General features: G+C 38.7%; 1 protein-coding gene across 1 annotated transcript in view; it reads right to left on the bottom strand.

Moving 5' to 3' along the window:
* The window catches only part of SH3D19 (SH3 domain containing 19), a 198,419-nt gene that overhangs the window by 69,081 nt on the left and 102,815 nt on the right, over positions 1 to 26,523 (bottom strand). The window lies entirely within an intron of this gene.

Here is a 26,523-nt window from a genome sequence, read left to right as displayed (position 1 = left end):
ACCCTTCCTCCTAATACCCCCTAATCTGGCAGCTATCAAAATGGTCTCTGTATCTATGATGTGTGTCTTGGCTGAGACTTGAAGCAAGTGCTGGACAGAGGTTCTAAAGAGGGAGCGTCAGGCAGCATGTACAAAAGATCAGGAGTGAGGAGACAGTTGAGCCCGGCTAGAGCACAGTATATGAAGAAGCCATGGTAAGAAACATGAGGGGACTGGAACTCAAATGCCATGCCAAAGGACAAGTGGGAACATGCTGTAGAGGGAAGTGTTGAGGCTAGGCACCACAGGTTCCATGTGTCAGGGATATAACAGCAAAGTGTTTCAGAAGCAAGTGAGAATTTGCCTAGGACATGTCCCTGGAACAAGTATTGTTGACTGCAGCTAGTCTATGTGCACTAGCCATGGTGTGTGTGGCATGTCTGCCCTCATAATAACAGTTTATGAATATACGCTGGAGTGGAGGTACAATTACTATGGACCAATATTTTTGGGCTTTGCTTTGACATCATTCTGAACTCATTTTGAATCATTTAGTATTAAAACCTAGAAGAGAGAACTGCACAGCATAGGTGCCTGGTGTCTTTTGATGATGTGGCAATCAAAATCAGAACCCAATTTCAAAAGTTTCAGAAGGAGCTGATATTTAGAGCTGGCCCAACAACAAAATATATAACCAAAGGGGTGTGTGCACGCATATGCATATTTGAGAATATGTTTTAACCTAAACATGTGGTAGTTTTCAAATGAGACAAAAAATTAATCTCAATTAACCAGTATAATATTCTCTTGTAAAAAATAAAACCTTACTACCAATAAAAAGTATTAAAAATCAGTGGGTTGCCCTGGCCAGTTTGGCTTAGTGGTTGGAGCGTCAGCCTGCCAACCAGAGTCCTGGGTTCGGTTCCTGCTAAGGGCACATACCAATATATATATATATATCAGTGGGTTTAGGAGAGGCAGCAAGGAAAGAAACAAGGTGAGAAACATGTTTGTGTGTCTTCATTCTTTGTGAAATTAAAATAAAACTATGGCAAGGGGTGATAATCTGCTATATTTCACTGCAAAAACAAGTTCATATTTTAAGCATCTGTAACTGATTAAAGTATTACTTGACATTTCCAACAAGTTGGACATAAATTAGTTCAGTCTGAAACCCTGATGTTAAAATCTAAAAAAAAGTTTAACCTCTAAAATATTAGCTCTATTTTTAAAATTTGAAATAGTGAGGCAGATATTTCAGTTTAAATGTTATTAATAAAAATGTCTAAATTATTAAACTGTTATGAGAAACTAAAATTTTCCTACACCAATAATTAAAAAAAAAATCTTTTAAAGGTGAAAACCATAGCCATACATTTCTTAGCTTTGTAATCACTTGATCAAAGGTTTCAGACTAGCTAAGCCCCTTCTTTTACCCTTTTAGAGCTTCCTACATCACATCATTACATTTCTATCTTTTTACCAAATCTCACTGATGTCTAAACCAGAATAAAACAGGCTCAATCGTCCGGCTGGTGAGGCTCAGTGGTTGAGTATCAACCCATGCACCAAGAGGGGTTTTCCCTGGCTGGTTTTGCTCAGCGGTTGGAGTGTCGGCCTGCGGACCAATGAGTCACACGTTCGATTCTGGTCAAGGGCATGTACCTCAGCTGTGATTTGTCCCTGGCCCTGGTTGGGGTCCTGTGGAAGGCAGCCACTTGATGTGTCCCTTTCATGTCGATGTTTTCTCTCTCTCTCTCTCTCTCTCTGTCTCTTCCTCCTACTCTATCTGAACAAAAACAGAAAAAAGTCCTTGAGTGAGGATAAAAAAGAAAAAAGAGGTCATCAGTTGGATTCCCGGTCAGGACACATGCCCAGGTTGTGGGGAGCACACGGGAGGCGGGTAATCGATGTTCTCTCTCAGGGATGTTTCTATCTCTCTCTCCTTCTCACTTCCTCACTCTCTAAAATCAATAAAGAAAAAAAAGAAAAAAAGAATCATTACTCTAGGATTCTGCTATCTAAGGAAAATTAAAAAAACAAATAAATAAATAAAACAGGCATTCTCAATCTATAGTGGGGGAAATAACAGTGAAGTAATAAACATACAAAACAGCAAAATCTAAGCAATGTAATTACATATAAGATCTTTATTTTATTAATAAAATAAAATAAAATTTTTTTTTGTTTAATCGTCATCTGACGATATTTTTTCTATTGATTTTTAGGGAAGGTGGAAGGGGCTGAGGGGGTGAGAAAGTGGGGGGGAGGGAGAGAGAGAGAAAGAAATACCAATGTGAGAGAGAGACATGGATTTGTTGCCTCCTATACACAACCCGACCTGCGTTGGGGATTGAGCCTGCAACCCAGGTGTGTGCCCTTGACGGAGAATCAAACCCTCTATCCTTAGGTGCATGGACTGATGCTCAACCACTGTGACACACCGGCCCAGCAAGAGGCAGTTCTTAAAGAGTTCCTGTCATAAAGCCAAAGGCTTTGACCCAGAATGTAAAAGGAAACATAGAAACAGCTGAGTTCATTCCAACAACATATGTGTTTGTTTGTTCTTCTCTGGGAATTGGAAAAGAGACTTCAACAATGGGTAGCTATAAAAAAAAAATTATTGGGGTGACACTGGTTAACAGGATTACATGGGTTTCAAGTGTGGATTTCTGTTACAAGATCTATATATTGCACTGTCGTGTGCCCACCACTCACAAGTAAATCATCTTCCATGAACATGGAAACTTTTACTGCAAGTATATAACTTCTCCAATTTCTCTATTACAAGGTCACTGGAAAACTTTTCCATTAGATACCAAGAACATACCTGGTTAAAGGACTCTAAAGTTATTTAAAATTATGAACACCAATGCTTATATGAAACTACCCAATCTATAAAATTTCTAGATTGAGGAGCCAAAGGCACGTTTTAGGCTACACCCTATATATTTGAGGATACCTTCATTTAAGTGTATGAGTGTTCACTAAGTCTATAGACAATGAGTACAACTGCCCCCTAACAAGGAGTTTTATTTTTTCGGGATATTTAAAAAGATTCACAGAGAGTAAATTTAAATTTGCCTTCTAAAAGCATGAAAAAGCAGCAGAAAGTAAGAAAGGAAGAAGATGCAGAAGAGAATCAGAGAGAATGGCAGATACGAGGTCCGGTGAACAATGAATGGAGCACTATATTGTAGACTAGAGGAGCAAGGTTTTCAAACACAGTGAGCACCTGCCTGAGGAATGATGAAGGTCACCATACTTTAAAATAACCAGCTTGCTACATAGGAGATTTATGCTGCCCTTGTTCCTATTCAATCTCTCTTCCCTCTGATGCTGACCAGAAGAGGCATTTATTCACCCATTCTCACCTAGACTCCCATGTGACCAGCTATACCTGCTGTGAAATGGCCTGAAGTGAAGTATAGTTTGGCAAAGCAACAGAGCATGGCCAACTGATACGGGAATTTACTTCCATGAGTAGATAAACCGGTACCCAAACTGAATATTCAGTATGATTCCACTCTTAGTTCTAAAATGTTACTTAAAAAAATACACACGAATATATAATAAAACAAATATATATACATATATGTATATGTATATGTATATATATGTGTGTGTGTGTATATGTATATATATATGTGTGTGTGTGTTTTATATTTATACAAGAAAAGTGAGAACATACCTATTCAGTGATGTGCTTGAGTCAGTTCATACCGGCTCAAGAGAGCTAACACTTAAATTTTCAGAAATTTTGTAAGCCAGTTGTTAAATATAGCCATTATTAAAAATGACAGACACTTATATAAATTATATAAACGTATAATTAAATAAATCACACAAAACAATGGCAATAAATAGTCAAAACTCATCATTTCCTAATCATTCTACCTCTTTCACTATTATCTATGTTCTTGAGATTATTTATGTCTATCATGTCTTTATGGTGGAAATAGTATAATAATGATGTATTACTGTGAATCTCTTTCCAATTCACCATCAGTGGTCATGTTGATAGCTTGAAACTGGCCCTAGTAGGTGTATTTACATCATAAATACTGGCTGACCAGAGTCTAACTTATCATTTTATTGATTTTTTTAGACTTAAAAAGGTGATGGAGAAATGTTAATAATGTAGATTCAACTTAGAAGCATGTTGTGTTTGTCACTGTTACGTTATGAATAGCACACACCAAAAAGGAGGAAACATTCTTCCAGTATTTGAAAACTACTATCCAATAAAGTAAGTTACTCATGTCATTGACAAAAAGAGTGGAAATTCTGACATATGTTGTGGTTGTTTCACTTTCATCTTAGTTATTAATATTAATAAAAATATCAACCAACATTCACATGGAATTCCACTAAGAGAGCGGTCGTTAAACATTTATCAGCACATCACAGCACGTGCCCAGAATGTTAACAAGAGCTGGCTCTGAGAGGTACAGAATTATGATTTGTTATCTACCTATGTCTCTGTATTTTCCAAGTTTTGTATAAGAACCATTATTCATTTTATAATTCTAAGCTATTTTTTGAAAAGATTTTCTATGGCAAAAAAAAAAAGTATTTAGTTCATGTTAAATTCATGACCTTTGAAGAATTAAAATTACATTTAAACAATCAGATAATCATTCTCTGGAAACAGACTGAGGTCAAATCTTATGTGCCATTACAGGGGTAACCCCCGCAACGCCCCGCCAAATTCTAGCATAAACAGCAGCATGCATACAACTTCAAAACAGCTTATAAAAATAAACACCCAAAAAACAAACAAAACACACACACACACCTATAAATTTAACAAACTTATATTACTTAAACAAAAAATAAAAAAATAAGGAGTTGCCCTGGCCAGTTTGGCTCAGCGGTTAGAGCGTCGGCCTGCGGTCTGGAGAGACCCGGGTTCGGTTCCCGCTAAGGGCGTGTACCTCGGTTGCAGTTTGTCCCCGGCCCTGGTTGGTCGTGCGGGTGGCAGCCACTCGATGTGTCCCTTCACGTAAATGTTTCTCACTCTCTCTCCCTCCCACTCTATCTGTACAAAAAATGGAAAAATATCCTCGGGTGAGGATAAAAAAATAAATAAATAAATAAATAAATAAATAAATAAATAAGGAGTTAATAATCAAATTAAATGAACACAGACACTTAGAATTAAAAAAATCATTAATGTAACTATTATTTCCTTTAGTGTCTTCTATGTTTCAGAGGTTCTCCTAGGTAACAGAGACAAGAGTAAAAAAGATGAGGCCCTGCATTAAAAGGGCTTACAGTTAGATGCATAAGACAGAAAAGTAAACAGACAAGCTTTTAGTTTGGGTTCTTTTTTTTGTGTTTTTTTCATTTTTAGGCTGGCAATTTTAATACAGATTAGAAAATGTGGAACCACTTAAGGATATCTAGAATCCTTAAAAAATGTATATCACAAATATAGAACTAATCATGGATATCAATTCAAATTAAATACAACAGAGAGGTTAAAGTATAACCAAACTTTAAAAAATAATAATAGATTCTCATTGGCAAGACTGTGCAAATATGAATAGTAACATTTACCTTCTTGCAGCAGCCAAAGCCGAAGGCACTCCCCAAACTGTCAGCTAGTCCAGTGCTGGTGTTTACAGAACAGGCTTGGCAGGACAGTCCAGTCCTAATCGAAACTTCTAGTGGCACTAAGATCATCCTGCTCACACCTTTAACCAGTGGTTAGGTCACCTTACAAATGGCTATAGGATATACTAATTGTTTCCTGGCCCATGACCCTTCCCATTATAAAAATTCATAATAATAGAAATCAACTGAAATCAATGTGTGGATGGATAGATGAATGAACAAGTAGGTGCACAGACAGACAGGCAAATGAACAGATAGACAGAATTGTTTTTTCTTAACAGCCTTACTGTCAAAAAGGACGATACATTATCTATTAATTCCCTCTACCTGGAGGTCCACCTAGCTAGGTTACAAATATTCCCGTTTTGGTGGAGTGGCATAGAGATGAAAGCCTTTCTAAATACCCAAAGTTTGAGTGATCAAGTTACACATTTTGTTTCCAGACAAATACTCTGTCTGTTAAAACTGAGGCCACAATTTTCCTAAGGAGATATACAGCTGCTGCATGCTGAGTTGAACCCACTCAGAGAGTATCTGAGATTCTTCCTGGAATTACGAGAAAAAGAGAACAAGAAGAAGATGGCGAGAAAAGGGCAAAGAGAAGTGTAACTTTTTTTTTTTTAATCCTCACCCGAGGACATTTTTCCTTTTTTGTTCTGGTAGAGTGGGAGGGAGAGACAGGAACAGAGAGAGAGAGAGAGAGAGAGAGAGAGAGAGACATCGATGTGAAAGGGACACATCGAGTGGCTGCCACCCGCACGACCAACCAGGGCCGGGGACAAACTGCAACCGAGGCACGCGCCCTTAGCGGGAACTGAACCGGGGCCTCTCGGACCGTAGGTCGACGCTCTAACCACTGAGCCAAACTGGCCAGGGGAGAAGTGTAACTCTTGATGGTGGGTTAGAATAGAAGACATGCTTGCAAGCTCTACTCCTGATTCTACCTCATTCCCATAAGCCACCTGCACCCTGACAACCCTGACACCAAGGGTCTAAGGAGGACTGGGTAGAATCCCCATGACAGAACAATCAGCAAGAGCAGCAGCAGTTCCCCCAGAAAGTCCGCTGACGTGGAACAGTCCCCACTAGTGGTGTAGGAGGGCTATTGGAGGATTTTTCTGCCCAAGAAGATGACAGTGTGCAAAGAAAATCAACACACAAATACAAATCAAAAAGCTTTTCTCTACTTCATTTATTTATTATTGCAAGTAGCCTCAAAAAGAAATACATTTCTTGAGGTACTCAGATTTCTAGTCGTTTCTAGTGTCTCCTTTCAAATTAGGAAACGTTAACCAATCATCTGTTATGTACCAAACCTGAGATACAAAGATGAATGACTGCTTTTGGGTGAGAAGCCAGACTCATACACTTATAATTATAAACTATAATACAAGTTGATTTGTGCTCTATATACAATTGTACCAAAGTAATGAAGAAGCAGCCTTTTTGTCCTTGTGATATAAAAATGTTTCAAACTTTAGCCCTGGATGGTTTGGCTCAGCGGTTAGAGCATTGGCCCGCAGACCAAAGAGTTACGGGTTCGATTTCAGTCAAGGGCACATACCTGTTGTGGTTCGTCCCTGGCCCTGGCTGGGGTCAAGCGGGAGGCAACCTGTCAATGTGTTCTTCTCACATCGATGTTTCTCTCTATCTCTCCCTCCCTTCCTCCCTCCCACTCTACCTGAAGATAAATGAAAAAAAAAAAAAAAAAAATCCTCAGGTGAGAATTAAAAAAGAAAAGTTTTAAACTTTAGGCAGTCCTTTTTTTTTCAATCCTCACCCGAGGACATTTTTGCATTTATCTTCAGATAGAGCGGGAAGGAGAGAGGGGGAAAGAGAGAGAGACATCGACGTGAGAGAGACACATCAAGTGGTTGCCACCCACAGGACCCCAACTGAGGCCAGGGACAAACTGCAACCGAGGTACGTGCCCCTAGTGGGAACCGAACCCGGGACTCTCTGGTCCACGGGCCGATGCTCCAATCGCTGAGCCAGACCAGGCAAGGCAGCCTTTTAAAATTTTAACATAAAGACTGTACAGTCATGCATTGCTTATCCATGAGATTATTAGGTGATGGCATTGTGCGAACATCACAGAGTACACTTATACAACCTAGATGGTATAACCTTAGTACACCTAGGCTATATGGATGGCCTATTGCTCCTAGGCCACAAGCTATATGGCATGTTACTGTACTGAATAATATAGGTAACTGTAACACAATAGTACTTGTGTATCTAAACACATAAGAGGTACAATAAAAATATGGCAAAAAAGATTAAAAATGGTACACCTGTATAGGGCACCATAAATGGAGCTTGCAGTACTAGAAATTGCTCTGGGTGAGTTAGTGAGTGGTGAGTAAATGTGTAGGTCTAGGACATTACTGTACACTGCTGTAGACTTTATAAACACTGTACACTAAGGCTACACTAAATTTAGAAAAATATTTTTCTTCAATAATAAGTTAACTTTGATTTACTTTAACTTTTTTACTTGATAAACTTTTTTTTTAACTTCTGAATCAGCAAAAAACACAAACACAATGTAACCTTACAAGAGCTATGATGTCACTAGACAACAGAAAAATTTTGGCCTGCCCTGGCTGATTTGGCTCAGCGATTAGAGCATCGGCCTGCAGTCCAGAGAGACCTGGGTTCGGTTCCCACTAAGGGCATATACTTTGGCTGCAGTTTGTCCCCAGCCCTGGCTGGGTCGTGCGGGTGGCAACTACTCGATGTGTCCCTTTCACGTCGATGTTTTTCTCTCTCTCTTCCTATCTCTCCCTCCCACTCTATCTGAACAAAGAATGGAAAAATGTCCTCCTGTGAGGATAAAAAAAAAAAAAAAAGAAAGGAAAATTTTGGCCCCACTATCATTATATATGGGGTTCATTGTTGAACAAAACGTCATCATGTGGCACGACTGCAGTTGTTTTCCCTTTTAATACTAACATCTCATTAGAAATGTTTGTTTTGGACTGTGACTTCATGAGAGATGTTGAGCAGGAACTACCCACCTAAGCTGCTCCCAGATTCCTGACCCTCGGAAGCAGTAACAGTGCTCGCTTCCAGTCAAGATGGCAGTGTAGGTAAATGCAGTACTCGCATCCTCCCACAACCACATCAAAATTATAACTAAACTGCAGAACAACCATCATTGAGAACTGCCTGAAATCCAGCTGAACAGAAGTCTTACAACTAGGGACATAAAGAGGAAGGCACATGGAGACTGGTGAAGTACATGTCTCAGGACGAAGGAGAACTCTCCCAGCCACTGGAGCCTGCATAGCACACATGGACTCTTGCACAGCCACTCACTCTCAGGCCCTCCCTCTGCACTGTCCTTCAGCCCCAGTGCCAGGCTCAGCTTTTGCCTCTGCAGGGGCCCAAGTGCTCTGGGAAAACAGTTTGAAAAACCTGGCCTTGGATTTCCTCTTTGCATGTAATCTTGTGGGTGTCGGGTTTGCCTTCATAAAATTTCAAGTGGAAATCAAAGTATTTACTTTTTTCTTAGCAGCTTGACGTGACAAAGGCAGATGACCTGTAGAACAGTGACAGAACGTTTGTTTGTGTAAACCTCTAAGCCCTGCTGACCAGTTCCTTCCAGCTCACTGCAGCCCATGGCACTGCTGGGCCTTCCACTGTGCCTCTCAGTGGGATCGCATCCTTCAGGATCAGCCCAAGATCGACTGGATGACAGGTCTTATCACAAATCCTTCCCATTTCTGTGGGGCCTTCTCTCCCACACCTCCCTTCTTTAGGAAGGATGGGAGAGCTTCTGCAAGGAAAGGGCTGGACCAGACCTGTCTCTGTCCCGATCTTGAACTTGCAGTTCTTGTTACTGTGCTAGTGTTGACCTGGAACCCACTAAGCCACAAAATAAAGATGCAGCTTATCAGAGTCAAAACAAAAAAACAACCACGTGTGTTTTCAAATTATGACTTTCTGTAAGATCAATGACCTTTCTCTTATTCAAATAATTCAGTCCTGATCATTTTATCTTATATTATTTGGTGAAGCAGAATAAAAGCTGTTCACAGGTTAATAATTGAATTGTGGTAACTTACTTTGTCATAGTAATTTTGTATGTATGTTTTGTGGGGGGAATCCTTTTTTTTTTTTTAAGTCTGTTTTTATTTATTTATTTTTTTTATCCTCACCCGAGGATATTTTTCCATTTTTTGTACAGATAGAGTGGGGGGGAGAGAGAGGAAGGGAGGGAGAGAGAGAAACATCGACGTGAAGGGACACATCGAGTGGCTGCCACCTGCATGACCAACCAGGGCCGGGGACAAACTGCAACCGAAGTACATGCCCTTAGTGGGAACTGAACCCGGGTCTCTCCGGACCGCAGGCCAACGCTCTAACCGCTAAGCCAAACTGGCCAGGGCTTTATTGATTTTTTTAGAGAGCGATGGAATCATCGATGTGAGAGAAAAACATTTAATGGGCTGCCCCATCCACGTCCCCTACCAGGGATTGGGCCCACAATCTGGGCATGTGCTCTGATTGGGAATCCAACCAGGATTGCTCAGTCCATGGGACAATGCTCAATCCACTGAGCCACAACGGCCAGGCAGGATAATCTTTATTTAAAATAAAATTTTAAATTGTGTAATAGTTTTAGATTTACAGAATAGTTGTAAAGATAATAGTTTCCATACACCCCACAGTTTCCCCTGCTGTTCACATCTTACATTAATGTTATATTTGTCACAATTATGTGTGTGTTTTTGAACACTGATATGCAAACACTACTTTTTTATTTGTAAGATGTTACAGAAGGTTGCAGAAAACATCCCCTACAGGCAGAAGTGTAACACTGATCTGTAAACACTGAATGATAGCATTATTCCCCAGAGCAACAAATATTTTAAAAAACCCAAATATTTTTTCTCATGGTGAAGTCTTGTTCAAACTGAGGAGTGAGGTCAAGCAGGACCATTCATGGGGCCTACCACATAAAGACAGACTATTTGGGGCACTGTTTTAAATAGAAGAGAATTACTAGTAAAAGAAAGAAAAATCCAGGAGACAGCAAGACTGCTAACCTTCATAGCGTTTAAAGTAAATCAGGGTAGGGCAAAATTTCTGTAGATTTATTTTTTAGGATTTCAACTTCCTAGGTTTAGCACAATGCCTAGCAAATCTCTTATCACGTACAATAACTATTTGTTGAATATCAGTGAATCCCACTTTCAAATATATCATTGATAAGAAACTCCAATACATCTGTTTGAAATCAAATATGCATTTATCAATGTTTCAGGGAGATGTTATTCAAGTTGTGATCCTTCCAACAACAGGCTTGTCATAAATGCAAGTTGTGGTTTTGCCTCAGTCTTAAGCAGAAAAAAATCTATAGGGGCTTTGAAGGCGATATTATCAGCAAGCACTATTTGAAAAAAATTAAAGGGTACTATTTTATTTAAATACCTAGATCAAGTTGCTTCTTTAGGCACATGGAGGGCCAAAGAGAAGAGAGGAGAGGGGACCCACCCTTGTACATACAGAATCTGCTTGCATTAAGTCTATAAATGAATTCCTGGAAGCCCGGGAATGAAGGGCTCAGGACCAAGAATCCTCCTGACAGTTTTCAGACACAGAGAACTAAGTGAGGGGGCTGAGGTTCAGTTTCAGCCCTGTCACTACTTGCTCTGTGAGCATAATCATATAACTTAATGTCAATTTCCTCATCTATAATATAACAGTATTGGACATGTTTGGATGATCTCTACCTACTACTCTGAATTTTTTAAAATATAAAACATAAAAAACTCCACAATCTCATTTTAAATTCCACTTAATAAGAATGAATTACTTGCCCTGGATGGTGTGGCTTAGAGGTTAGAGAGTTGGCCCACACACCAGAGAGTCTCAGGTTCAATTCCCAGTCAAGGGAATGTACCCAAGTTGCAGGTTCAATTCCTGGCCCCTGGTCGGGGCACATGTGGGAGGTAACCAATCAACAACAATGTTTCTCTCTTCCTCCCTCTCTCCTACCCTCTCTAAAAAAAAAAAAAAAAAAATCAATTACTTAATCCAACTGGAGTAAAGAGAGTTGGACTTGATAACTAATCTATTCCAATAATAATAGCTAACCTAAATGAGCAATGTTCTAATGCCTTACACCTTTTGACTCACTTAATCCACACATCCACCCTTAGAAGAAGGTATTATTATTATTGCAATTTTACAGATGAGAAAAGAGTTTATGTAATTTAAATGTCCAAGGTCTCATAACTTGTAAATGATGAAGCCAGGGTTTGAACTTGGACAGTATGGTTCCAAAAACTGAGTTCTTAGTTAGTTTTCCTGCCTCACAGAAGTTCACCTGCAGCTGAATGTTGAGAGGAAAACACAAAAAACACTTACATAAGTGACTACTGTGAATTAATAACCAAGGAACCTTGAGAACCTGTCTTCTTCCACTGAATGTCCCATGGCTTGAAAGATTTAGGTGAGAGGCAGTGGTGGAGGAAGGGGGAAGTGTCTTGAAGAGTATTAGAAAATGATTTAAGACTTTCATCACTTCTGGGTTTTATTCATAATATATAACATGTCAAGGGGCGTATGCAAATAAATGTTTGGAAATTCATGGGTCTGGCTGTATTTTATGTTGTTTTAGGAGATCCTACATTAAAGAGTTTTTTCTTGTTTTGTTTTTGCTTTTTGTTGGTAGAAGAAGACAAAACAATAAAGGCCTCTATTATTCACTAAAGCATAGATCTGATGTCAGTGTTCATAAGACAAGCAATAGATTTTTTTCTTCACACAATATATTATGTGGCAGGGGTTTGATTTGTACATAAATACTTTAAAGTACTACTCTGCTCTGTTTTTTTCAATATATTCATGGTACCCTAACCTAGATGGAAATAAATCCTGAAACAAAGCTATAGTCTGGGTTAGTCCTAAAGCCAATTAAGTATGTTATGTAATTTCCATTTCGAAATGATAAAATCATTATAGTTATTTCTTCTAATGGTATTTATTATATTATCTTGTGAGGATAAAAGCAACTGAAACCCCTTCAAACTCAAATTTTAAAAAGAGGTTTCACTTATGAGCATACACGGGTACCTCGTGAATTCCCACACACAGGAAGTGCAGCCCTGGGAAACAAGGGGGCTTCTTGTATAAGCCCTCCTTCTTCCTCACTTTCTCTGAGACCACATTATCTCTGCTTCTCCCATCAACTCTCCTGTTACAGCTAGACTCTCTGCTTGCTCATCAGTATATATGTTCCACCAAACCCAGATCTAAACGATTTTCAAGCTTTGGAAACCATGGCTCTTAGCTGTAACTTTAGTTTAAACTTTCAAGAGAAAGAACTTGATTATCACAGCATATAGGCCAAAAGTCTACCAGCAGTGGTCAAATGGGGTTAGGCCGTGTGGAAACCTGGTTCCAGGAGTCTATCCGTCAGCCGGGAGGATGTTCTCAGAGAAGCGGGCAAGGGCTGCTTGCACTGCAGCCACCACTCTGGCATGAGGTAAGATTTCATAGGACTGCAGCAGACCAATGACTGAAATGTAGGCCTAGAGAATCCACAAAAGGATCAACTAAGGCACTGTTTCCAGAGCTACTGCTAAAAGCTTTGAAACCCAAGGCACAAGGAAGTATCCTAACAATGTGTTTTTTTTTTTCTTTTAATGATTTTAGAGAGAGAGAGGAAGTGAAAGGGAGAGAGAGAGACACACACTGATGAGAGAGAACATCGACTGGCTGCCTCCTGCATGCTCCCCACTGGGGATCTGGTCCCCAACCTGGGCACGTGTCCCTACTGGGAATTGAACCGGTGACCTCCTGGTGCATGGGTCGATGCTCAACCACTGAGCCACACCGGCTGGACCAAACAATGTTTATTGGCCATTTTCCATTTGCTATTTTACTCGAGTTCCAGTCCTTCCCTACTTTGAGTGAGGGAACAAAGGAGATAGCCTCCTGTATTCAGATTGAGAGGACATTAGGGTTTATTATGCTCAAAGGACTACAATGAACTCCCCAAAAGGAAGTTCATCTGCCAAGTGGAATTGGCTATGAAAAATCAGTGCTAGTAAAAAGAGAGGACCGAATCTATATCTTTTCTCTAAGTAGACAAAGCTAGTATCTTGTCACTATGTCAGAGCCTGTGGGACCACTCAACAGTTCCTGACAATCCCAGATGTTACCAGTCCACATAAAGCTGACTTGTGTAGCAGTGTGCTCATCTAACCATGGAAGGGTAACACAAATGTGTTAACAGCAGATACCACCCAGTGTGTTTATGCAGACAGATACCAGTTTCTGTTCCTGCATAGACTCCTGACATGACCAGACACCCTGGCTCCAACATTAAGAACACTTTAGGATCATAAATAATGCAATGGTACAGTTACTTATGACAAAACTCACAGATATCAAACAGACCTGTCAGAAAGAACTAGGTTATAGACACTTTAAGAGCCCTGAGCTTGAAAAGCAGAAGTAACAATGTAATTCAGTCCCAACTGGGTTTAGTCTGCTTAACTGAGGTTCAAAGCAACTGTGATGATCAATTTTTGTGTGTCAGCTTGGCTAGGCTATAGTTGCCAGTTATTTAATCAAATACATTTATGTGGTTAAAGTTCATAATCAGTTGATTTTATGGGAGGTAATCCTAGATAATCTGAGTGGGCTTCATTCAATCAAGTGAGAAGACTTAGGGCAAAGTTGAAGCTTTGAAGAAAAAAGTGCTGCATGTACATAGCAGCTTTGGTCTCTGTATGTAAATTCCAGGCTTCCCTTCCTGGTGATCTGCTCTATGGATTTCTGACTTGCCTAGCTAGCTCCCACAACTACATAGGCCAATTAACTATAATAAATATCTTAATATACTTCTCCTGCTGGTTCTTTTTCTCTGGTTGAACCCCAACTGATACAGCAATTAAATAATTTTCATAATAACTCTAAGAGGTATTATTATTAGCCCCATTTATAGATGAGTAAACTGAGGTACAGAAAAATTAAGAAACTGCCCAAGGGACAAGTTCATAAGGGGAAAGCTAGATTCTAATTCAGGCAGCCTGAAGTTTGAACCCAAGCACTTTACCTTCTATTGCACTGCCTTTCTGAATAATTTTACTAATACAAGCAGAACCTAAACAGCTGAAAAAGTATTTTTTCCAAATCCATTTTGGATTGCCCTAAAAAGCAGGTGATTGGACTTCTCAATGCCCTCAGACAAGGCCTCTAAAAGGCTCTAGGCAAGGGGATTTATAGGAGCTCTGGATTAGTATAAGATTCCTTTGGAAACTATTGTTTGGGGATCTGAACTAAAAATTACATAAATGGTTCATGGTTAACAAATCTGAGTACTCTAACATAAAAATATGAGTGAAGTTAAAAGAAACAGAATTCTTATTGGTTATTTTCTTCTGGTTCATCCATAAGCCACATGGGACAAGGCAAGATCTTTAAATAAAGTTATACTGGTGAAACTGCAACCTTTTACTGAGTCAATTTGGTAGTACATATAAAAAGTCTGGAAAATCTTTTGTTGATCCATTAACTTTGATATATTAATTCCACTGCTAGGAATTTATCACAAAAAGGTAATCAATGATGGTCCCTTAAAATGCAGGTATAAGAATCTTACCATAGCACTGTCTATTATAGGAAAAAAATGTAAATAACCTATATGTTTGACAATAGAAAAATAATTCAAGTTTTGTATACCTACATGATGGAATACCATTAAGAAATCATATCTTAGGACAATGTTTATAAGCCCTTGTTTTGTAAAATAAGAAGGTAATATATAATACTATGTGTAGTATGATCCCAATTATGTTTTTAAATTTTTTTCCTTTATTGATTTTAGAGAGCAAGGTAGGGAGGAGAGACATATAGAAACTTTGATGAGAGAGAACATCGAAAGACTGCCTCCTGCATGCCCCCAACTGGGGATTGGGCCCACAACCTGGGATTGTGCCCTGACCAGGAATCGAACTGGTGACCTCTTGGTGCATGGGGTCACTGCTCAACCACTGAGCCACATTGACCAGGTCCAATTATGTTTTGTTTTTTTTTTATCCTCACCGAGGACATTTTTCCATTTTTTTTTTCAGGTAGAGTGGGAGGGAGAGAGAGAACAGAGAGAGAGAGAAACATCGATGTGAAAGGGACACACCGAGTGGCTGCCACCCGCACAACCAACCAGGGCCGGGGACAAACTGCAACCGAGGTACGCGCCCTTAGCGGGAACCGAACCCAGGTCTCTCTGGACCGCAGGTCGATGCTCTAACCGCTGAGCCAAACTGGCCAGGGCTCCAATTATGTTTTTAAAAAATACACCAGTATGCACAGCAGAAAGGCAAACTCACCAATATATCAAGAGTAATTATTATTCAGTGATTGAACCATGAGTGATTTTCATTTTTCTTTTTTAATAAACTCCTTTTAATAAAACTGTATTACTTTGTAGTAGAAAATTTAATCATAATTGATAAGACTACTGAAATGGGAAAATGTTCATGATATAACATTAAATAAAAACAACAATTTAAAAACAGTATATTCATGAGCTTTCATGTTAAAATTATAGTATTGCCCTGGCTGGTTTGGCTCAGCAGAAGTATTATGGGTTTATACCTGGGTTGCAGGTTCTATTCTCAGCCCCAGTCAGGGTGGTGTGAGAGGCAGCCAATTGATGTGCCTCTCTCATATTGAACTCTCTCTCTTTCTCTTTCTCCCCTTTCCTCTTTATCTAAAAAAAATCAATGAAAAAATATCCTTGGGTGAGGATTAACAACAACAACAACAACAAAGACTATAGTATCGTATGAAAAGATAAAAACCATAAATATATCAAAATATAATAGTGATTAACTATGAGAAGGTGGAATTCTAGATTTTTTTTTAGTAGTTTACTTTATTTATTTTTATAAACAGATTGTTTCTTTTTTATTGTTGAAAGAATTACAGATGTTTCCCTTTTTTCTCCATTGTCCCCCCTCCTTCCCCCTCCCACCCCTTCCTGCCTTCCCCAGTCAAATGTCTGTGTCGATTGGTTGTGCATATATGTGTATAAGTTCTTTGGTTTATCTCATCCCACTCCTCCCACCCCCTATACCTCTGAGGTTTGTCAGTCTGTTCCCTACTTCCATGATTCTGAATCTCTTTTGGTTGACAGCTTATGTTGTTCATTATATTCCACTAATAAGTGGGATCATGTGGTACTTACCTTTCTCTGACTGACTTATTTTGCTTAGCATAATACTCTTCAGGTCCCTCCATATCATCGCAAAGGGTAAGAGATCTCTCTTTCTTACAGCTGCATAGTATTCCATTGTGTAAATGTACCACAGCTTTTTTATCCACTCATCTACAGATGGGTACTTGGGCTGTTTCTAGATTTTAGCGATTTTTAATAGAGCTGCTATGAATATAGGGGTGTGTATATTCATGATTGGTGTTTTAGGCTTCTTAGGATATATTCCAAGAAGTGGGATCACTGGGTCAAATGGCAGTTCCATTTTTAATTTTTTGAAGAAACACCATATTGTTTTTCATAGTGACTGTACCAGTCTGCATTCCCACCAGCAGTGTACTAGAGTCCACTTTTCTCTAAATCCTACCAGCACTTGTTGTTTGAAGATTTGTTGATGACCATCATTATGGCAGGTGTGAGGTGATTTTTTTCTTTTATATACTTATTTTTTCCAAATTTTCTATCATGAACATATTCGGCTTTATAATCAGAAAAAGTGAATATAATTTCATTTAAAACAAAAAGAGCAATGGTGTTAAAGAGAGGAATTTATCATATAAAAAAATTCTTAAGAGTGCAGGTCAGCTTATTAAGACTTTTTCCACTTGGAGCTTCTGTAGAATCTGTAACCAAAACATAACTAATGGGCAATAGATGGTGCTAAACTTTAGGTCCTATTTGTCATCCCTTGATAGCATCCCTGACTGCCAGGACAATGCAATGTGCCAGGAACAGTATTATCTCCAGGAAACAGGTCTGCAATTGAGGGGATGTTAGTAAAGGGTGGGGCAAAAAGAAGTTTACAATTGTGAGTATACAAAACAGAAATTATTCTTGTATTATTATTATATTATTTTCCCACAAGAACAATTGTACACCTACTTTTGCCCCACTCTGCATTCTAGACAATGTTACTCTAAAGCAATCAGACAAAGAGATACTTTCCTTCTATTTTCCTAATTATCAAAGCATACTGATTCTCAATCCTCCTTCCCAAAAGGAGAGAGTCATACACTATACTTCTTTGGCATGCTTGCGTTAATCCACTGCATTTAAGAGTGTTATACAGGGCGGGCAGGCTCACTCTGCATCTACAAGCTGCTCTACAACAGGGACAGGATCGGAAGTGACAAAAGCTTGTCACTAGGGCAGAATGCTCTGATCTCGAGTAGTGATTTTCAACCATTTTCATCTCATGGCACACACAAACTACTAAAATTCTGTGGCACACCAAAAAATATATTACTTTTGCTGATCTGGCAAAACAAATAGGTATAACTTTGACTCATTCATACCAGATGGCTATTGTTGTGTTGGCTGTTGTCATTTTTTTAATTTGACAATCTAGAAAAAAGAAGTCAGTTCCCCTGACCTAAATAGTCAGGTATTGCATGTTTAAAAAATTCTAGTGGCATGCCAATTAAAAATCGCTGACCTAGAGGAGCACCTAATCAAAAAGGAATCCTCATCCTTAAATTGTATTTTTGGGACCAGGCCTGATTTCTAGTTTTGAGAAGGGTTTTATGTATAAGGACAAGACTAAATTTCGATCAACAGAGGTTGCTGTTAACGAGAAGGAGGTGACCAGGCTCCTGAGCAATTGTGTCCATACTAAGATTCTTAGCAATTCTGTCCATACTAAGATTCTTCCAGGAATTAGCTAGTCCATTTCTGTGGTTCATAGTCCTAGTCAATACATTTGAAGAATGTAATATATGCTATACCAGAGAAAACATTAAAAAAAAAATTAAAGTCTATGCTTTTGTCAGTTTGGCTCGGCATGCCCTGGCCAGTTTGGCTCAGCGGTTAGAGTGTCGGCCTGCGGTCCAGACTTTGGCTCGGCAATTAGAGCACCAGCCCATGGACCAAAGAGCTGTGGGTTCAATTCAGCTCAAGGGCATGTACCTCGGTTGCAGTTGGGTCCCCGGCCCTGGTCAGGGTCGTGTGGGAGGCAACCAGTGATGTCTCTGTCTCACATTGATGTGTCTCTCTCCTTCCCACTATGTCTGAAGATAAATGGAGAAAAAAAAGTCATCGGGTAAGTATTAAAAAAAAAATTAAAGTCCAGTCCTGGCTGGTTTTGCTCAATGGTTAGAACATCAGGCCCGTGGACTAAGGGTCATGGATTCAATTCCCAGTCAAGGGCATGTACCTTGGTTGCAGTTCGGTCCCCGGCCCTGGTCAGGGTCGTGCGGGAGGCAACCAGTGATGTCTCTCTCTCACATTGATGTTTCTTTCTTTCTCTTTCCCTCCCTCCTTCCCTCCCTCTCTCGCCCTCTATCTAAAAATCAATGGAAAAATATTCTTGGGCTTGGCTGGTGTGGTTCAGTGTATTGAGCATCATCCCATAAACTGAGAGGTCTGGGTTTGATCCCCAGTGAGGGCACATGCCCAGGTTGTGGGCTTGATCCCCAGTGGGGGATGTGTAGGAGGCAGCTGACAGATGTCTCTCTCTCACGTGAATGTTTCTAGCTCTCTCTCCTTTCCTCTGTCTAAAAAATAACTAAAAACATATTTTATATATATTTATATTATATATATATATATTCCATCCCCTTATGTGAGGATTGACAAAAAAAAAAAAAAAAAAAAGTTTAAGTCCAGTTGTAGAAGGATATTTATTACCTGGGGTAAAACCTAACCTAGAGACAGACTGAGGTCTACAAAGATATATACAAAGTTTTCTCAACTAAGGGCTGTTAAATATAGATTTTGTAGAACTGTGTAAATAACTGCTTCTAAATTATACTGAAGAAAAGTAAAGAACTAATATAAAATATAACTAACCCGAGGGAAAGAGAGGAAAGAATTAGGGTGAAAGAATTTAAGGGCCAGGAGTTCCACGTGCTCCCTGAACTACTGAGAAATGGCTGGTTACACATGCCCATTGTGAGAAAGTAATAAAACAGGAGCAGCTGCTGTTCCAGAGTTAACTCCTGTTGATAGTTTAATTTGAAACAACTTTAGAGAAGCCTCCACAATAAGTACTTAGTGCCACACTAAGTTCACAGTGATAGGCCAGCTGATAAAAGTTTTCAGTTACTCAACTAATACACCTTATAAATGCATCTTTATTGGCACAGGATTCAAGGTCTTCTTGGAAGCTTTTTTAATTATGAAAATTTTCAGGATTCTTAAAAACATTACAGATATTTTCATATTACAGATAATATTACAAAGCCCATTACTTAGCTTAAGAAATAAAGCTGTTTAGATACACCTGAAGCTCCCTGTGGACCCTTCCCTGACCCATTCCTTTGATAATCAATACCCTAAGTTCACTATTACTTCCATGTTTTTTATACTTTTACTAAAAATTATACTACATATGAAAATACATATACAACCCTGGTTAGTTTGGCTCAGTGGTTGTAGCATCAGCCCGTGGACTAATGAGTCGTGGGTTCGATTCCGGTCAAAGGCACGTACTTCGGTTGCGGTTTGTCCCCGGCCCTGGTTGGGGTTGTGTGGGAGGTAGCCAGTTGATGTGTCTCTCTCACATCAATGTCTCTCTCCCTCTCTCACTTCATACCAATCTATCTGAAGATAAATAGAAAAATACCCTTGGGTGAGGATTAAAAAAAATACATATACAAATATATATGTAATCTTAAAAACATGCAATAAACATCATATTGTTTGTTTTGCCTATAATAAAGAGTCTGCGATTTATTTTTGGTATCTGGAGTTCGTAAGCTTTTTCTATAAAGGGTTGGATAGTAAATACGTTCAGCTTTGAGAGCATTACGGTTTCTGCTGCAGCTAGTCAATTTGCTGCTGTGATGTGAAAGCAGACAGACAATGTGCAAACAAATGGGCATAGCAGAGTCCCTATAAAACTTGATTTACAAAGATCCTGGTGGGCCAGGTTTGGCCCATTAGCTGAACTCTGCTTAATATAGATGATAACATTGTACCTAGCCCTCTGCAACTTGCTTTTTTATCATCCACAATTATGCTTCTGAGATTTACCTATGTTCTTACGTTTATCTGTAGTTCCCTTATTCCAAACAATGCTATTCTCAACATTCTTATGCATTCCTTTGGCATATGTGAAAGAATTTCTCTAGCGTATATAATACCTCCTGTGTTGTATGGTATGGGCATTTTAGCTTTACCAGATATTGCTCAATTGCTCTCTAAAAGTGATAAACCAAATTTTTCTCATGCAGATTTGTCAGTGGTTGAGATTTCTATGCCACCTCAATGGAAGTGAAATGGTATCTCATTATCATGTTACTACGTATCTTCTGAACAGAGGTATAGACTCTTTTAAAATAATTAGGTGGATACTTGGGTTTCATCTTTTGTGAGTTCCCTGTCCCTATTTCAGTGAGTTATTTGTTTTCCTCTTTCTGATGTATATATTTTTTAATGTTGGACACTAATTTTTGCACCTATGTGCACTGCACAGTCATGACTTGTCTTTTTTCATGCTTTTGATGTCTTCATGTACATGTTTTAGATTTTTTTCACATGGGCAAATCTTTTTGTTTGTGGTTTGTACTTGCTGAGCTTTAAGAACTCTTCCCCGACTGCAAAGTCATAAAGATAGTCTCATGGATTTCTTCAAAATATTTCAGGTTTACTTTTGTACTTTTATGCCTTTAGATTCTACCTCACACGATAAAATAAAACAAACTGCACCTGAGTTTTTATCAACATGGGTGGTCAATTGTTTCTGCACCACCTGCTGACATGTCTGTAATGCAGCCTCTACCACAGCACATAATACACATGACCTGTTTCTCTGTTTGCTGACAAAGCACTGTCTTAATTACTTGCAAGAGTCCCCTCTTCCTCCTTCTCTTGATCTTCAAATATACTTTGGTTACTCTTGCTCTTCCTTATGAATTTTGGAATCACCTTATTGAGTTAAAATTTTTTTTGGTGATTTTTACTAAAATTTCATTTAATTTTATGAATAGATATCAAAAAGGATTTTATAAAAGGTGGTTTCAAGAAGGCTTTAGAAAGACTAAGATTCAAATGATAATTTTTGGGAAAAGATTTAGAATTCTGTTTTGCTACCTTCTTTTGTTGCTGCTGTAAATTATTTCCTTGTACTAGGTAAAACATTTAAAACAAGGCAGCTGGTTTTGCAGCCCGCCTAAGCTATTGGGATCTACTATTCAGAACTAGTGAGGTGGTACAAAAAGAAAGAAAGAAAGAAAAAAGCTCCTAATTTTCCATTCAAGGCACGAATTGCCACAGGGCTTAACTTTCTCTATTATCTTTAGCTCCTACTTCCCTCTTAATTAGTTTACCAAATTGCCATTCCATAGTACATTTTTCTAGATATTAATAGCTGTGTCTGGGAAAGAAAGTTACAAATTCAAACAAAAAATTTTTAATTCTGTGTAGTAAAGCTCTCACTTGGAGTTTTATAATGTACGTACTTTAGTATATCACAGACTCTTAGTGGAATCACAATAAAGAAGTATCTCTAATTTTGTTTTAATTCACCATTTGACAAAGTTTTGTGTGCATGGATGTTTATTTCTTACATATTGATTAATATCCTACAGAAAAATGTTCCATGGGACATCAATTTGGGAAGTGGTGTATTTAAACAAATAAGAAAAAGACAAGAAGAATTCAGACATTTTTGGTCAATCAAAAATACACAAAATTTTTAAATGAACAAAAAGTACCCAGCAAGACTTATAGAAAAAAATACTCAAGCTTTGTTTTTTAGCTTGGGGTCTCAACGTTGGCCAATACCTGATAAAATGTTTCCTTTAACTTAATCAAAGTTATGCTTTCCTTCTTATTTCAGCACAAAAATGAAAGAACAGGCAGACAGCCCAGATTTATTGATCTCTCACTGTGAAAGCAATAGAAGTGTTTAGTCTTATAAGAACAAACAAACAAAAGAAATGCATTTCTCTTATCCTTCCTTATTCTTACTGTTGAGTGGCCTGAAGAGAACCAACAAACATACCAAAACTAAATGATGTTCTGTTTATACTCTTCTTTCTGCTCTGTTGATGCAGCAGGTATTAATCTGCTTGATGCACTGCTGGCCTGATGGGGTAGCCCTGCTCAGCTGAGGCTGGCAAGGGAAGGACAGAGAGATCACCCAGATGGAAACCAAGGGCCTTTCCTGGAAAACCATTTCTCCTCTCTCACAGGACATTACTTCTTTCTGTTGTTGTAACAAACATTCAATAATAGTTATAGGCAAACTTTGGAGGGTCAAGTTCTCGATTTGCAAGGGGAAACACTGGCATTTCCCCTTCTCTCTTGGGACTATATTTGGCATTTATTCAACAAACATTTACTTATTAGGGGCTTACTGTAGACCAGGCACTATCCTAAGCTAGAGTTACTAAGACTGATAGCACAATCCTTGAGAACCTAACTGATTAGAGAATAACACTTTTCTAAATACCCTCAAAAGTATCAAAACACCCCCTGAAGTAGAAATATGAAGACTTGGATGCTGACTTTAGAGTAACAGACTCTCAGATTGAAAGTGTAAATCCAAAACAATGGTGCTCCATGCTCCATGAAGCTGGAGACTTTTCTTGTTTTCTCTTGTATCCTGAACCTGGATTAGGGCCTCTCAACAAATATGTACTGGCTGTTGGATGTACACTGTAGCCAAGTGTGAATCTTTTCTAGTCTAGCTTTTCCTTGACGGTGTTCCCTCACATGTGGTCCATTCCACCTTTGACCAGCTGTGTCACGAAAGCCTCCCTAACACTGTGCAGAAATCCACCCGTGCGACGTTCACCCACAGATTCACATTCTGCCCTCTGGGACTCCACAGGACAGTTCTCTCCACTGCTACATTTTATTTTGAAAATTTTAAATCTACAGAAAAGTTGAAGGAATAGTACAATTAACACACATATACTTTTCATCTAATCACCAATTACTAGTATTTTTCAATATTTGCTTTTTCTCTTGCTGTGTTTTTTTTGTTTCTGTTTTCATGAATCGTTTGAGAGGACGTTGCAAACGTAAAACTACATCACACCCAATATTTTGGCATACATCTCTTAAGAATAAGAACATTCTCCTGCATAACAGCATTCCTCTTATACATCTAAAGAAAGTAATATTAATAAACTATTATCAGCACACTTTCCCTCCCACGAGCACACCCACGCCTTTCCCTATCCCTCTCTTATTCCCCTACAGGGGTACATCTCCTAAACTCTAAGGGTCCCCACCAGACTTGCAACCAGGGGGGCAATGGAGAGCGGCAGCTTGTTCCGGCTAACCCCCTGAACCTGCCTCCAAGGCCCCCTTTTCTGTGGCTCTCCAGTGAGCTGACAGCAGCCCTGATTTGGCTCACTTCTTTTCCATAATGTTTCTAGGGAGCCAGAGCAGCCCTCTTTCCTCCAAGATCTACTCACTCCACACTTACTGAATGAGAATCCCTGGGAGCGTGGGATTCTCTGTTTTGTTTTTTTTTTAGCTCCCCAAATGATATCAACCACTGCACACTTTGATTTTTCGAGGTCTTGTGAACCCAGAATTGGATACAACATCGAAAGTATGGTCTAGAGCTATCCTTTTTTTTTTTTTTTAATACTGGACACTATAATTCTTTCAATGTAATTAAATCATTGCTGACATTTTTGGGGAAGTGGAGGCAATGACATAAACATTCGGACTCATGAGAAATTTGTAAAGAATTAAATCCTCAAGACTTTTTCAAACACATTGGTAAGTCCCATCTCCCCCATCTCATGTTCAATTGTCCTTTTAGACCTAACTGTAAAGACTTACATTTGCTCCAATTAAAACTCATATTACTTGATTCAGTCAACCTTTCAGTATGTCAAGATCTTAAGGATCCTGATTATATCATCTTAAGTATTTTTTACCCTTCCAACTTTGTTACTCACAGTTAAGTATGCTGTCAAAGTTCTCTTTCTCACATTGTCTTTTTATTTCTTTTTTTTTTTTTTTTAAGTATTAAAAATATCAATCTTATAAACTTTTCTGATTGCTGTGGTGGTCACATTACTGTATGCTTATCAAAACTCATAGAATCATACAGCAAAAAGAGTGAATTTTAATGTATGTGCATTATACCTGAAGAATACCAGCCTTATATTTCAAATACTCAGCTATATTTTTCTCCCAGGTTAGGTCTCACCAACTTATTTTATGTTTTAAAATGCATATATTTTTAAATTGATTTCAGAGAGAGGAAGGGACAGGGAGAGAGAGAAACATCTGTTGTCTGCCTCCTGCACTCCTCCCCCCTACTGAGGATGGAGCCCACAATCTGGGCATGTGCACCAACCAGGAATTGAACCAGTGACCTCTTGGTGAATGGAACAGTGCTCAATCAATGGAGCCACACCACTGGGGCTCAATAGCTTATTTTTTTTTGACAATTTTTGCAAAATGTATCACTATTTTAACTAATGGCGCTTTCATGGATTTTTCATTTTTATTAGAGTTCAATATATTCTAGGGTTTGATACCTTGCTAAAGCATCAGGGTTTGGCTTACCAAGCCAGTCAACCCAATAAATAAATCATCACCATTTTATCAGTTCCCAAAAGGCAAAATGCAAAAATAAGTGATGGAATGTGGAATAAGAGAAAATAATATTATAAAAATTAAAATTCTTCACAAAACTGGGTTTAAAAAAATCAAATTCTTGCCTAGGAGTGAAAGTTAAGCAATTTTCTACCTATAAGTTTGAAAAGAATTTAAAAAACACTCTTCAGTGCCGACGAAGATCTTGTGAAACACATGTTCACAGAATGGTTATGAGACTTGCATAATATAACATCCTTGGCCATTTGAAACTATCTAACAAGCCCTGGTTGGTTTGGCTCAGCAACTGGAGTGTTGGCCTGTGGAACAAAGGGTCTCCGGTTCCAGTCAAAGGCACAAACCTGGACTGTAGGTTCGATCCCCTGCCCCGGTTGAGGTCACGTAGGAGACAACCAAACGATGTGTCTCCCTTACATTGATGTTTCCCTCCCTCCCTCCTTTCAACTCTATCTAAACAAAAAACAAACAACAACAACAACAAAAAAAAACAAAGGAAAAATATCCTCAGGTGAGAATTAAAAAGAAAAAAAAAAAGGAGAAACTAATAAGAACTTAAAGAATTCAATATGAATATAAATATACTAATAAAAACTCCAGAAAGAATTACACCAAATTTTTAGCAGTAGTAAACCATCTCTAGCTGATAAAAGCCAGCCTGTTTTGCTTGTTTTTTCCAATGTTTTTATTTTAAAAAATATTTTAAAAATATCTACAATGATCCCATGTTAGCCCTGGCCAGTTTTGCTCAGTGGTTAGAGCGTCAGCCTGCGAACCAAAGAGTTGTGGGTTCGATTCTGATCAAGGGCACGTACCTGAGTTACAGTTTGGCCCTGGCCCTGGTCAGGTTGTGTGGGAGGCAACCAGTTGATGTGTCTCTCTGGCATCAATGTCTCTCTCTCTCTCTCTCTCTCTCTCTCTCCCTCTGCTTCCTTCCCTCTCCTCTATCTGATGATAAATAGAAAAAAATATCCTCTGGTGAGGATTAAAAAAACAAAACAAAAAAACAACGATCACATGTTAGTTAATAATTAGGAAAAAAAGCAATACATACTTAGAAAAACACCAGTTAAAGAAAGGGAAGGAAAATAAACCACAAAAGAGACGATATGGAGATAAAATAATTTTTTGTAAGGATTTACCTATCACTGATAGGAATTCTC

Source organism: Molossus molossus, unplaced genomic scaffold (assembly GCF_014108415.1).
Source record: "Molossus molossus isolate mMolMol1 unplaced genomic scaffold, mMolMol1.p scaffold_m16_p_4, whole genome shotgun sequence".
Classification (NCBI taxonomy): Eukaryota; Metazoa; Chordata; class Mammalia; order Chiroptera; family Molossidae; genus Molossus; species Molossus molossus.
The sequence above is the reverse complement of the archived record's forward strand: the minus strand, read 5'-3'. Positions and strand labels throughout refer to the sequence as shown.